Source organism: Bombina bombina, chromosome 1 (genome assembly GCF_027579735.1).
Source record: "Bombina bombina isolate aBomBom1 chromosome 1, aBomBom1.pri, whole genome shotgun sequence".
In the NCBI taxonomy this organism is placed as follows: domain Eukaryota; kingdom Metazoa; phylum Chordata; class Amphibia; order Anura; family Bombinatoridae; genus Bombina; species Bombina bombina.
In genome coordinates this window covers 356,482,181-356,497,592 of record NC_069499.1, presented here as the reverse complement: position 1 = coordinate 356,497,592, position 15,412 = coordinate 356,482,181, and the positions used below count along the sequence as shown (strand labels likewise).

At 38.0% G+C, this 15,412-nt stretch overlaps 1 pseudogene; it reads left to right on the top strand.

Moving 5' to 3' along the window:
* Window positions 1–7,931: 7,931 nt before the first annotated feature.
* On the top strand, window positions 7,932–8,557 carry LOC128658049 (heat shock protein 30C-like; annotated as a pseudogene).
* Window positions 8,558–15,412: the final 6,855 nt, after the last annotated feature.

The window sequence follows — 15,412 nt, the reverse complement described above, 5'->3', positions numbered from 1 at the left end:
TCAGGCAATCTAGATAATACCTCTGACAGGGTATTATTCATGATTGCAGCCATGTCCTGCAAGGTAATCGCTATGGGCGTCCCTGATGTAATTGGCGCCATATTAGCGTGCGTCCCCTGAGCGGGAGGCGAAGGGTCTGACACGTGGGGAGAGTTAGTAGGCATAACTTCCCTCTCGACAGAACCCTCTGGTGATAATTCTTTTATAGATAAAGACTGATCTTTACTGTTTAAGGTGAAATCAATACATTTAGTACACATTCTCCTATGGGGCTCCACCATGGCTTTCAAACATAATGAACAAGTAGGTTCCTCTGTATCAGACATGTTTAAACAGACTAGCAATGAGACTAGCAAGCTTGGAAAACACTTAAAACAAGTTTACAAGCAATATAAAAAACGTTACTGCGCCTTTAAGAAACAAAAATTTTCCCAAATTTTGAAATAACAGTGAAAAAATGCAGTTACACTAACAAAATGTTTACAGTGTATGTAATAAGTTAGCAGAGCATTGCACCCACTTGCAAATGGATGATTAACCCCTTAATACCAAAAACGGAATAACAAATGACAAAAACGTTTTTCAAACAGTCACAACAACTGCCACAGCTCTACTGTGGCTTTTTACCTCCCTCAATACGACTTTTGAAGCCTTTTGAGCCCTTCAGAGAAGTCCTGGATCATGCAGGAAGAAGCTGGATGTCTGTCTGTATTTTTTGCTGTGCAAAAAAAAGGCAAAATAGGCCCCTCCCACTCATATTACAACAGTGGGAAGCCTCAGGGAACTGTTTCTAGGCAAAATTCAAGCCAGCCATGTGGAAAAAACTAGGCCCCAATAAGTTTTATCACCAAACATATGTAAATAACGATTAAACATGCCAGCAAACGTTTTGAAATACACTTTTATAAGAGTATGTATCTCTATTAATAAGCCTGATACCAGTCGCTATCACTGCATTTAAGGCTTTACTTACATTACTTCGGTATCAGCAGCATTTTCTAGCAAATTCCATCCCTAGAAAAATATTTTAACTGCACATACCTTATTACAGGAAAACCTGCACGCTATTCCCCCTCTGAAGTTACCTCACTCCTCAGAATATGTGAGAACAGCAAAGGATCTTAGTTACTTCTGCTAAGATCATAGAAAACGCAGGCAGATTCTTCTTCTAAATACTGCCTGAGATAAACAGTACACTCCGGTACCATTTAAAAATAACAAACTTTTGATTGAAGAAATAAACTAAGTATAAAACACCACAGTCCTCTTACGTCCTCCATCTTAGTTGAGAGTTGCAAGAGAATGACTGGATATGGCAGTGAGGGGAGGAGCTATATAGCAGCTCTGCTGTGGGTGATCCTCTTGCAACTTCCTGTTGGGAAGGAGAATATCCCACAAGTAATGGATGATCCGTGGACTGGATACACATTACTTGTGGGATATTTTTTTAGCATATTTACATATGCTGCTGTGTAGGATCACCCTTAGCCCCAAACTTCCCTGATCTCCCCCCCCCCCAACAGCTCTCTAATCCTCCCCTTCTACTTTATTGGGAGCCATCTTGGGTACTGGCAGCTGTCTGCCAGTACCCAGTTTACAAAAAAAAATGCATCGGATGGGCACAAAATGTTATTGCAGGATGCCTCGATATCGGCATCACTGCAATAACCGGAAAGCAGCTGGAAGTGATCAGGATCGCTTCCAGCCGCTTTAATCCCCAACGTCGTACAGGGTACGTCGCTGGTCTTTAAAGACCAGTTTGTGCAAGACGTACCCTGTACAATGTATGACGTTAAGGGGTTAATAACATTACTAGGCCCCTGAGATACCTGCGCGCCTACTGCCCCTCTAGGCCTAGCCCCTGGAGCTAAAATTCCCCCACACGGCACTCCTTTCTTACCTACAGAGCTACGTAGGGAACTCAATGCGCTCCTCTTCACGGCCGGCTGGCGAATGGCGATACTGGAAGTACCGCCGCTGGAGGACCAGAGACCGGAAGTTGCCGTGAGTAAGGCTGAAGCCACCAGAGTAGTGTGTGGACTACCAGAAGGTGAACCCTTAACCATCATCTGGAAGAGGGACACAGCAGCAGCGATGGATTAGTTTATCAACACCGTTGAAGGCCCAAGTAAGGCCCTGGTGCTCCCACTTTGCCCACCGCTGATGTTAGGAAATTGTATACCAAGGGGATGGAAAGGGTAAACTACGGGAGGGACCGGCCACCACCTCATCAAATTGAGAGGGCCCAGCCAGGGCCATAGGGCGAATAAGTATGACACCGCATCCGATAGGCCCAAGTTGCCATGCAAGAAAAGGAAGAATGCGGCTGCACAATGCAGAGTGAAAAAGGTAAAAAATATATGCTTTATTCATCCAAGGATAAAAACTTGAAATACAAGGTAACAAGGTACAAAAAAGGCTGCAGAAGGAAACCTCCTTACATGTTTCGTGCCTACACTTGCCGCTTAATCATAGGCGTGAGGTTTTTGGTACAACCCCTGCTATTTAAAGGGGAAGTACCCAATGATAGTCAAGGTGTTAAACACATAAAACACAGTGTAAAAACCACTTGCCATTACCTAACACAAGCTGAATATATGAAAGAGAATGAAAATTTGTACACATAAAAATATGAAGCCATTACTTAAATAAAAAGAGAATAAAAGGGAAAGAGAAAAAAATATATAAATAAAAAAGACAATCATATTACAACCTGCAAACACTAGCCACTGAATAACATGACAGGATATATGATTTTCAAACAGTTTTCGCCCCCACAAATACTTTCTCAGCATTCAGAACAATCATTGACATTGATAAATTTGTCAGAAAATTGACGTTAAAAAGATTTTTTAATTTGCAAAAAGATCCAATTGTATTAAATACCTATGACAATACTGATGTAAATACAATGGTCCATCATACTAATAGTGGTAGTAACATTGAAAGTAGCAGTGGCAATGGAAGTGATATAAACTCAGCAGGCCTCAAATTTTGTGACTTCATAACTCTCAATGAATTGAGAACTTTTGAGGAGGGTTATGGACCAGTTGATTCTCATATCTGGCCGCCCAGTAGGAAGCAGTCTGAGTTCTATCCCACCAATGTGTCAATCTTTACCAGAAAAGAGTCCAAAAAGATCTATTGGACTTGGAGACAAATGTTAAGGCTAAGGGACATAGTGAGAAGCCAAATCTTACGAAAGCAGAATTTAATGCTCTGCAAAAGTTACAACATAATGATAATATTGTCATCAGGGCCTCGGACAAAGGGGGAAATGTGGTGGTCCTAGACAAGGATTATTACATGAATGAGACTTATCGTCAATTATCTGACAATAGCACATACAGAAAATTAGACAGAAATCCTTCCCAAATGTTTAGGTCCAAACTATCCACTATTGTTGAGCAGGGAGTGGCCCAAAATTTTTTTCTGAAGAACAAGTCAGGCATACGATTCCAGATTTTCCATTGGTGCCTATATTTCACCATGTACCAAAAACATATAAAAGCCTGACTTCTCCCCCAGGAAGACCCATCATTTCTGGCATCGGCTCCTTGTTTGAGCCATTATCAGAATGGGTGGACTCCGTACTTCAGCCCTTGGTTAAAAATTTTAATAGCTATTTACGTGATTCAACTCATCTTTTAAATTGTTTAGAGGATACTGAATGGGATAGTAGATATAGGTGGGTGGCTGTTAATGCCACTGCACTCTATTCCAGTATTCCCCATATGTTGGGTTTAAAAGTCATTAGGTACTTTTTGGATATAGCAACACAATACTCAGTAGAGTTCAAACTTTTTTTCTGTGAAATTGTTGAATTTTTATTAAAACACAATTTCTTCATGTTTAACAATGAATATTACATACAAGTTTGCAAACCTGTTTGTAGCTTGGTAGGAGGACTCATAACTTTACACTATGTCCAATCCTTTTGCAAACAACATTATAAAATACATGAGATTCATTGACGACCTTATATTCATTGTACAGGATCCATTTGAACTAAGCACTTTTTTAGAATACATCAACACTAACGACCTTAATCTTAAATTCACAGGAGAATTGCAACAATATAAAATATGATTTTTGGATCTAGTACTCATTGGAAATCCAGACAATGGGACTATACTTACTGATACATACCGGAAGCCTACGGCAGGTAGCACCATTTTACACGCCAAATCATGCCATCCCACTCATCTTATCCGTTCAATACCTAAGGCACAGTACATACGTATGAGGAGAAACACTAACTCTAATAATAACTTCTATTCACAATGTACAGAACTAACGAATAGATTGAAACAGAGAGGGTATTCAACAAAGGCATTGAACAAATCTTTTGAACAGGTGAAACATAAAACACAACGTGAATTGATAGATAACAAAAGAGAAGAAAAAGATTTTTGCAAAGACAAAATAGTGTTTACTACTGAATATTCTAAACAGTTTTATGATATTAGTGCTATTCTGAGAAAACATCTACACATATTGGAGGAGGACGAATCACTGGGGGATGTTCATGAAATTTGCAAATTTGTAGCAAAAAAACCTCCTACTTTAGGGACTAGATTGGCCCTGAGCATGATTAATACATCCCGCTCAGAGGGTAGTGACTGGATTAGGAAAAAAGGCACATATAAATGTGGCACTACACCCTGTATAAAATGTGGAGTAATTAATCAGAGCGATCATTTTTCAAGCTCTGTTACTCAGGAAAGATTTGATATTGAATTCTATGCTAACTGTAGGACAGAGTTTATTGTATACCTATTGGAGTGTTCTCTTTTTTCCCTTCAGTACGTTGGTCAAACGACCAGGGAGCTCAGATCACGTATTATAACAAAGACTCGGCAGTAGCAAGGCCTTTTAATTTAGTTCACAACTCATAGAGCACACATCACAGTCAAAATAATAGACAGAATACAGTCCCCAATAAGAGGTGGTAATAAGCAAAAAAATGCTATTAAAACGGGAACTCTTTTGGATTTACAGATTAAAAACTATTTCCCCTTTAGGCTTAAATAGGGAATGGGGTTTATTTAGCAGCGCTAAAAAAAGCTAGGAAATGATGATACCAATCTAATTTATGTTTTATACAATCTATTTTATTTAAAAATTCTTATAACACATAAAAACAACAGCAAATGCTTTTCCTAATTGATAAAGGGACGTCTCCCTTATACAACACTTATAAAAACAGACTAGAACCATATAATCCTAGAATTTCAGGTATAAAGGAATTAATTCTATAGATAACATATGGCAAGCAACAAATTTCTAAGATAAATGGTGAATTAAATATTTAAAAGGCACAAATGTATCAATCCTAATAGCTTTACAGTTCTTCAGTAACAAATTCAGTTATAAAGTTACACAGTTACTTTCCTTGGACATATAATTGGCTCAGGTGTGCTGGATAGTTAAAAAGGCAAAAAACAGCCAATATTCTGATTTAGGTGCCAAAGCAATCGTGGTTAATGGAAATGGTTAATTTAACAGATGAATACCTTGATGTCTTTAAAGTTCAGTTTGCGTGTTTTAAAAAACGTAGTGCAAATTAGTGTAGAGGTACCTTAATCTGTCCTGGTTGCAACCGCTGATTATCTTCACTGTGAGGGATTCACAGACTGTTTGTTCCTGGTGCTTCTGATAAGTCACCTGACCTTCTCTTTGATTCAGAGGTCAGGGGTGATGATCCGTTCTGGATAATTCTTGATAAAGCCCAGAAGGGTGAAACGCGTTGAATGGGACCTGCTACACTCTACTAAACTTCATTTACTACTGTCACAAAGCTGTGTGACCCTGCAACTTTAAACTTTTCTCCTGACCCTGCAAGTTAAAATCTACCTTTGGTAACTTCAGGGAATACGGTGTTACTGCTAAACACTGACCAAAGATTTCTTCAAACCTTAAGAAGTCTGAGGGAACCCAGATGAAAACAATATTTGGGCTATAAGAAGAAAGGAAAACAAAAAAAAGGATAACTACATCACCAGAACGGATCATCACCCCTGACCTCTGAATCAAAGAGAAGGTCCATTTCCATTAACCACGATTGCTTTGGCACCTAAATCAGAATATTGGCTGTTTTTTGCCTTTTTAACTATCCAGCACACCTGAGCCAATTATATGTCCAAGGAAAGTAACTGTGTAACTTTATAACTGAATTTGTTACTGAAGAACTGTAAAGCTATTAGGATTGATACATTTGTGCCTTTTAAATATTTAATTCACCATTTATCTTAGAAATTTGTTGCTTGCCATATGTTATCTATAGAATTAATTCCTTTATACCTGAAATTCTAGGATTATATGGTTCTAGTCTGTTTTTATAAGTGTTGTATAAGGGAGACGTCCCTTTATCAATTAGGAAAAGCATTTGCTGTTGTTTTTATGTGTTATAAGAATTTTTAAATAAAATAGATTGTATAAAACATAAATTAGATTGGTATCATCATTTCCTAGCTTTTTTTAGCGCTGCTAAATAAACCCCATTTTTTCTTCTTATCCACCATTTAGTTCTCTTTGAGGGAAGAACTTTTTTAGCAGCAGGAATCCACCTTTAGGCGCTCCTATCACACTACACTTAAATAGGGAATGGGACATGCAATATTTTGTTGACTAATTACATATATATTCTTTCATCTTAGTCTAGCAATGCACTCATGTATGTATATATATATATATATTCATATTTATAATGGATTTTTTCATACATGGGGTCTTTAGTGATTCCAGACCCACATTCACATTATAAATCAGCATTGGATGAAATAACAGAAAGACTCTATTTACAATGTAATTAGTTCCTAGTGAGTCTTATATTTAGGCATAATATATATAACCCACATTAAGGGGATAATCCCTGCATATGTACTGTTTGAAAATCATGTATCCTGTCATGTTATTCAGTGGCTAGTGTTTGCAGGTTGTAATATGATTGTCTTTTTTATTTATATATTTTTTCTCTTCCCCTTTTATTCTCTTTTTATTTAAGTAATAACTTCATATTTTTATGTGTACAAATTTTCATTCTCTTTCATATATTCAGCTTGTGTTAGGTAATGGCAAGTGGTTTTTACACTGTATTTTATGTGTTTAACACCTTGACTATCATTGGGTACTTCCCCTTTAAATAGCAGGGGTTGTACCAAAAACCTCACTCCTATGATTAAGTGCCAAGTGTAGGCACGAAACATGTAAGGAGGTTTCCTTCTGCAGCCTTTTTTGTACCTTGTATTTCAAGTTTTTATCCTTGGATGAATAAAGCATATATTTTTGACATTTTTCACTCTGCATTGTGCAGCCGCATTCTTCCTTTTCTCATATTACTATACAGCAGCAGAAACGGCTGCTTATTTTGGCGTGCACCCCCTGTGCTCCATTCCCACATTCCTCCCATCAACTTCTGGTGGAGTTTTTAGCCGGTCTGGGACTTCGAAGCGGTTCAGCGTTCGTGGATGTGTCCAAGTTGCCATGCGCCCCCCATCCACCCTCCGGATCAACGGCCTCCAGCAAGGCCTGATCCGGAATGTCATCAACATTCGTGGAGCTACCCCCCTCACCAGACCCACCCTAGGAAGAAACATTGGGAAGGTTAAGTAATGGAATATAACCCACCGCCTCCATGAATCGTTTTGGAGGTACTTTAACTCTCTTTGAACGCTTCATGTGAAAACTTCAAAGAAACAAGCAGAAAGAGGATTTGGACTTCCTGTACAGGTCTTAAAAAAGGTTATCCAAACTCTACCTCTCTAACTTCAACATTTGTTACACACACACAAGAACACTCCCACTCCTCCGTCCTGGCCTTAACCCTTATGTGCATCCAGGCAATATGCCTTACATTTCCTGAGACAGAAGAGAGACTAACGGGCAGATTATCTACAAGGCAACTGACAAGACTGAATATTCAGCAAAGGATGTTTCCTGTCGGCCTCCTCCAGACCTCACACAGCCCTTTGTATGTCTGCAGTGAGCCTACCCTACACTCTGGCCAGCTACATGGCTGATTTTTGGGCAGCTGGAAGATGACATGCTGAGCTTGAGGAACGATATCGACAGGAGAATGCAGCGTGTGAATCAGGCTTATCAGATCTTCACTCAGAAAATAGATATGAGAAGGAGTAAGGAGCAGAGCAGTCAATCTGCAGCTAGAAGAGCTGAGGACGTCTCTACTAAAAGAGGTGAAGATGGGAAGGAATAATGTGACCTCACCTTGGACATGAGTCCTTTATCTCCTGATGAACTGAAAGTGAAAACAGAAGGAAGGCAACTGATTGTGACGGGGAAACATGACAAGAGAAGTGATGCAGGAGATGGGAGCTTTCCCCATGAATACAGAGAGTGGAAGAAAGAAACTGAGCTCCCAGAAGAGGTGAATCCTGAAGACGTGTTGTGCTCCTTGTCCAAGGATGGGCAGCTCCATATACAGGCTCCTCCCCTTGCGCTGACAGCTGCAAGAGAGAGACCCACCCCCATCACCTTGTGCCAGTAAACAGAAGATGGGCAGCAAAACCCAGCTGTGGCCCAGTGCACCAGCTCATAACAGCAAGAAAATGCAATGGATGCTGCACAAACTCCTTAAAGGACTGAACTGTGTTTTATATACTTTCTCTGATACTATATGAGTTATTTTAATGTAAATTTATTTTTGTGTAATTTTTTTTCATTATTATTATTATGAATGTAAACTTTATTTAATAGCATTTCATAATAAAGATTATTAATGTTCTTTTGTCTGACTAATCAGAAACCATTGTGCATTTTCTTAATTAGTAACGTACTTAACTGGATTGTTTCATTCCGCTTAGGGGTTATATGACCCATGCACCACACAACATCGGCTGACAAATTTGAAACCATTTCACTGATTAGCCTTTTTCTCACCCCTGTGATGTTTTTAGTTTTGGCCCTCATTGCATATATTTCATTTTTTTACTATAAGCTACCCACACAAATCAAATCATTTTTTTTTTTTTTTTCAGCAGACTAAGCATTTTTAGAAAATATCTTGTTTGCAATAATATGGAAAAAACATATGAAATGTAAATCGGGTATGCTGCTGTCAAATAATGGGAATCATGTTTGTCTGTGTATTTTTGGGGTGTACCACATCTCCCCCCGATATGCCTGTGGTTCTGCCAGGTGATTAGTATTAACAATCACCTAGATTGCGAGTTATGCGCGCTATAGGGAATTTAACAAACGCAACAAAAGTTGCGTTATTTAACCCTCTATAGCGCAGCAATTACAAGTTTTGAAACAGCCGGCTTGTGCGTGCGATATGGTTGCGATGAGCTCCATACCGCACAAAATACATGCACTGTTTTGACGTGCTCGTGCACGCTTACTCCATAGACATCAATTGGGAGAGCGGGTTAGAAAAAAACCTGTGATCGCGGAATGAAAAGCTCCGTAACGCAGCCCCATTGATGTCTATGGGGGAAAAAAAAGTTATGTTTATACCTAACACCCTAACATAAACCCCATGTCTAAACACCCCTAATTTGCCACCCCCGACACCTACATAATTTTATTAACCCCTAATCTTCCGCTCCCGATATCGCTGCCACTATACTAAAGTTATTAACACCTATTCCCCTGCACCCCAACATCACCCACACTATAATAAATCTATTAACCCCTATTCCGCAGCTCCCCAACATCGCCGCCACTAAATAAAGTTATTAACCCCTAAACCTCTGGCCTCCCACATCACTACCACTAAATGAACCTATTAACCCCTAAACCGCCAGCCCCCCACATCGTAACAACCTAAATTAAACTATATTAACCCCTAAACCTAACCCCCCTAACTTTAACATAATTAAAATAGAGCTAAATTAAAGTTACAGGTAAGTTTGTATTTATTTGTATTTATTTTAATTAGGTAAACTAGTTAGTAAATAGTTATTAACTATTTACTGGAGGAAAAAATGGATGCAGGCACTCGGGTAAAGTTAAAATAAAACATACCTTTTATTAGACAATTAAAACGTGAAAGGTTCCCAAACAAAAGGCAGGCATAGTAGATACAGTCTAACGCGTTTCACGCCCCCTAGTGGCGCTTATTCATAGACTAGAGTATAGGGATGCACACAGGACATTTATACCCTTGATGGTAAATGAATTAACCCTAGCAGCCCCAAACAGAGCAGCAGCAGGAGGAAAATTCCATAGATAAAAACAACAATAGATTTAAAAGCAAAGAAAAAAGTGGAAGGAATAAACTAACATATGTGTGGTCAAAAGTGGGTGTTTACAAAATAAATGATTAATTAAATTTGTCAGCAAAAAGTAATAACACTATGGCTGTTCCTGAAAATATAAAGAGAGAGACCGCTGGAGACATTTAGTAATGATAATGCACAGAAAGAGGAATTAGTTAGGCACTTTTCACTATACAACTGGTTTTACCTTCTGTAGTTAGTATGATTGTTAACTATAACTGCTTAGTATAGATAATAAAACTCATTGATGACCTGAGCAAGACATCATACTGAACACATTGAGTTATAAATAACAGCAGTTTAGCCCCTGCCCAAATTGTTAAACAAAAAATGATAAATCAGATAAAATAAGATAAACATAATACAAACATGGTGGCAAGTAAACAGATGTATATGTGTGAAAATCCATTAATTATCAATAAAGTAACTGATATCGAACTCCGATTTAGCGATACTCAGATAGATTTTTTTGGACCTAACTTTACAAATAATCAATAACCAAATTTGTACTAAAACATATTGGAAACCGACCGCGGGAAACACCATTTTACACGCCAAATCCCAACACCCCAGGCATCTCATCCGTGCTATTCCAAAAGGGCAGTTTATCCGCCTTAGGAGGAATACTAAATTGGATGACATTTATGACCAACAAGCAAAAGATTTGGAAAATAGGCTAGTTAATAGAGGTTACAGCAGAAGTTCCCTATCCAAGTGCCGTGAACAAATTAAGAATTCTGATGTAAACTTAACAAAGAGAATGCCAAAAGCACATAATGAGAATAGTTCCCATGAGTCAATAGTATTCACCACTGAGTTCACTTCACAATATGACCAAATTGTCAAAATACTGAAAAAACACCTACATCTTTTATCCGGTGATGAGATACTCAAACCATTGATTAAAAATTGTAGGTTTGTGCCAAAGAAGCCAAGAACACTGGCCCAGACGCTGTCTCCTAGCATGATTAACCAGCACTCTTGTTCCAAAGCTCCTTCTGGGCTTAGATACACAGGAAATTACAGATGTGGCAGTAGAAATTGTAATACCTGTGTGTTGACTTAGAGGTAACACTTTCACGTCCAGCACCACTAATCAAACTTTTGACATACAATTTTATGCCAACTGTAGAACTCAGTGTGTGGTTTATTTGCTTACTTGCAATATTTGCAAAAGCCAATACATTGGACAAACCTCTAGGGAGCTCAGAAAGCGAATAGGGGAGCATCTTAGAGACACTAAGAATTATGTCAAAGACTCATCTGTAGCCAACCACTTCAACAGCATAAATTTTTCTAACAAAGCTGATATCTCAGTTTAAGTTAATTGATCTAGCCAGAATTCCTATAAGAGGTGGAAACCAAAATAATGTTCTAGATAAAAAGGAATTATTCTGGATTTTAAAATTAAGTACCAGAGTACCACTTGGCATGAATAAAAAGTGTTCGATATCAGTTACTTTATTGATAATTAATGGATTTTCACACATATACATCTATGTTTACTTGCCACCATGTTTGTATTATGTTTATCTTATTTTATTTGATTTATCATTTTTTGTTTAACAATTTGGGCAGGGGCTAAACTGCTGTCATTTATAACAATGTATTCAGTATGATGTCTTGCTCAGGTCATCAATGAGTTTTATTATCTATACTAAGCAGTTATAGTTAACAATCATACTAACTACAGAAGGTAAATCCAGCTGTATAGTGAAAAGTGCCAAACTAATTCCTCTTTCTGTGCATTATCATTACTAAATTTTCCAGCTGTCTCTCTCTTTATATTTTCAAGAACAGCCATAGTGTTATTACTTTTTGCTGACAATTTTATTAAGGGTAGTCTGTTAATTAATCATTTATTTTGTAAACACCCACTTTTGACCACACATATGTTAGTTTATTCCTTCCACTTTTTTCTTTGCTTTTAAATCTATTGTTGTTTTTATCTATGGAATTTTCCTCCTGCTGCTGCTCTGTTTGGGGCTGCTAGGGTTAATTAATTTACCATCAAGGGTATAAATGTCCTGTGTGCATCCCTATACTCTAGTCTATAAATAAGTGCCACTAGGGAGCGTGAAACGCGTTAGACTGTATCTACTATGCCTGCCTTTTGTTTGGGAACCTTTCACGTTTTAATTGTCTAATAAAAGGTATGTTTTATTTTAACTTTACCCGAGTGCCTGCATCCATTTTTTCCTCCAGTTGTATTTTTGCGGCCGGATCAGCCGGTCAGCTACGGCACTCCTAGTGACTCTATACAGCAGCCTTTTTTCAATTTTCTCTGACTACACGGATGGATGGCCTGACCGTGTTCCGGATTCCCCCTTCTCTGATTAACTATTTACTAACTACCTAGTTAAAATAAATACAAACTTACCTGTGAAATAAAACCTAAGCTGCCCTATACTAAAACCTAACATTACAAAAAATAGAAAAAAAACTAACATTACAAAAAATAAAAGAACCTACCATTATAAAAAATAAAACGAAAATATCCAAAACAATTAAAAAAATTCCTATTCTAATCCCCTTTAAAAAAAAAACCAAAAAAAAAAAACCCCCAAAATACAAACCCTAATCTATAATAAACTACCAAGGGCCCTTAAAAGGGCCTTTTGTAGGGCATTGCCCTAAAGATAATAGTTCTTTTGCTACAAAAGTAAAACAAACACCCCTAGCAGTATACAACCCCCCCCTCCCAAACCAGCAAAATAAAAAAAATAAAGTAAAACCTAATCTACCCATTGCCCTGAAAGGGGCATTTGTATGGGCATTCAGCTCTTTTTAGAAATGCCCAACCCCTAATCTAAAAATAAAAACCCACCCCAAAATGAAAAAAAAAAACATTACACAAAATAACAAACAAATTATCCAAAATAATAACAATTATTCCTATTCTAATACCCATTTTTTTTACCACTGTAAAATAAAAAACCTAATCTAGAATAAACTACCAATAGCCCTTAAAATGGCCTTTTGTAGGGCATTGCCCAACGTTAAACAGCTCTTTTACCTGGAAAAAAATGCAAAGACCCACTAACATAAAAAAAAAACTATCTAAATAAACCTAACCTACCTTTTGCCCTTAAAAGGGCATTTAGCTCTTTTGCATTGCCCTGAAAAGGGCATTTAGCTCTTTTAAGAAATGCCCAACCCCTAATCGAAAAAATAACAAAAAAAAACACCCAAAAAAAACCTAAAAAAAACTAACACTAACCCCTCTTTAGGTACTCACAGTTGCTGAAGTACCGCTTGAACGATCTTCATCCCGGCGGCTCCATCTTTATCCAGGCGGCGTCTTCTATCTTCATCCCAGTGGCGCGGAGCGGGTCCATCCTGAAGACATCCGGCGCGGAGCATCCTCTTCATACGGTTGACGCTGTATACTGAAATAATATTGGCTGTTCAAAACAGCCAATAGGATGAGAGCTTCTGAAATTCTATTGGCTGTTCAAATCAGTGGGTTTTACTGTTAGGGGGTCTTTGTTGTTTTTTTTTTTTTACAGGTAAAAGAGCTGTTTAACTTAGGGCAATGCCCTACAAAAGGCCCTTTTAAGGGCTATTGGTAGTTTATTGTAGGCTAGGGTTTTTTTTATTTTGGGAGGGCTTTTTTATTTTTATAGGGCTATTAGAATAGGTGTAATTCTTTTTTATTTTTGATAATTTGGCTTGTTATTTTTCGTAATTTAGTGTTTGTTTGTTTTTGTAATTTAGGCTTTTTTATTTTTTGTAATTAGTTTGTAGTTTTTAGAGTAGTGTTAGGATTTTTTTAAATGTGTAATATAGTTTATTTAATTGTTAGTTTAATTTTAGGGGCGTCTTAGGTTTAGGGGTTACTAGTTTAAATTTGTTTATTGCGATGTGGAGGGCTTTTGGTTTAGGGGTTAATAGTTTAATTTAGTATATTTCATTGTGGGGGGCTTTTGGTTTAGGGGTTAATAGGTTTATTATATAGTAGTTAATAACTAATATAGTATTTGTGATGCGGGAGGGCCTCGGTTTAGGGGTTAATAGGTAGTTTATGGGTGTTTAGTGTACTTTGTAACAGTTTAGTTATGAGTTTTATGTAACAGATTTTTTGTTGCGTAAAACTCATGACTACTGCTCTCAAATTGTGAAACGGATCTCGTCGGTATAGGCTGCAACGCAAGCTTTTTAGCCTCACCGCAAAACTCGTAATGACTGCGCTATGGAAGACCCATGAAAAATAGTTGACGTTGCGTTACAGGCTAAAAAAGGCTTGCAGGGCAGCTATAGAGACTTGTAATGGCTGTGGTGCTGTTTTAACGCTGAAATTACAATTTTTTTCAGTGTTAAAACACGAACGCACAACTCGTAATCTAGGTGAATGTGATCAGCTGATATCCACCTGCACATGTGACCCTACTTTTAAAGAGGGGTAACTTACCCTGCTCTAGTGTTTATTTAGGGATGCTACAGTCTCATATAGGATTAAGCACAGTAAAAGGAATTAGTATTCAGGTAATTGCGATTTCTATGGCAATCACCTGCTGTCTTGAGGAGCATGGTGCTCCAAATTTGATAATGGGTAATTCCTCTCTTTCATCTGAGGAGCATTGTGTTTATGTGTGATGCAGACTGTCTTTAGGTTATACAGTAAATACATTACTTAGCTGATTGCCATTTTTATAGTTATCAAGTACCAATGACATGGGTATGAGACCCCAATGCAGATCTCCTCTTTCTAAACTGGGGTCTTGTGCCCTTCTGTGTTGTAAGGTGAACTAGGGACTCAAACTGTCCCTTTCTCTTTGTAAAACACTGCACAGCTTTGTAATTGCGGCAGGTGATCACCATCTTAAACATGAAGGGTCACATACTTTATTATTAGCATTTATTTGTAGCGTGCCAACATATTCCGCAGCGCTATAAACCTAGGCGATATACAAGGTAACATTTATAGGGATATAATGGGTAGAGGGCCTGCCAAGAGTCGCACTGTTGTAGTCAGCTCTTATGAAGGTGACATGCAAACAGTAGGGCTCTTAGGCTTACATGCTAAGGGAGTTCAAGGGGATAGCAATGGAGGAGAGGAACTGGGATTAGGAAAAGTTAGTGTAGGTTGTATGGATCCCTGAACAGTAGATACTGTGAAAGATGCCACTGATAAAGCTGCAATAAACAGCAAAAGTTCTGTTTATCGTGTG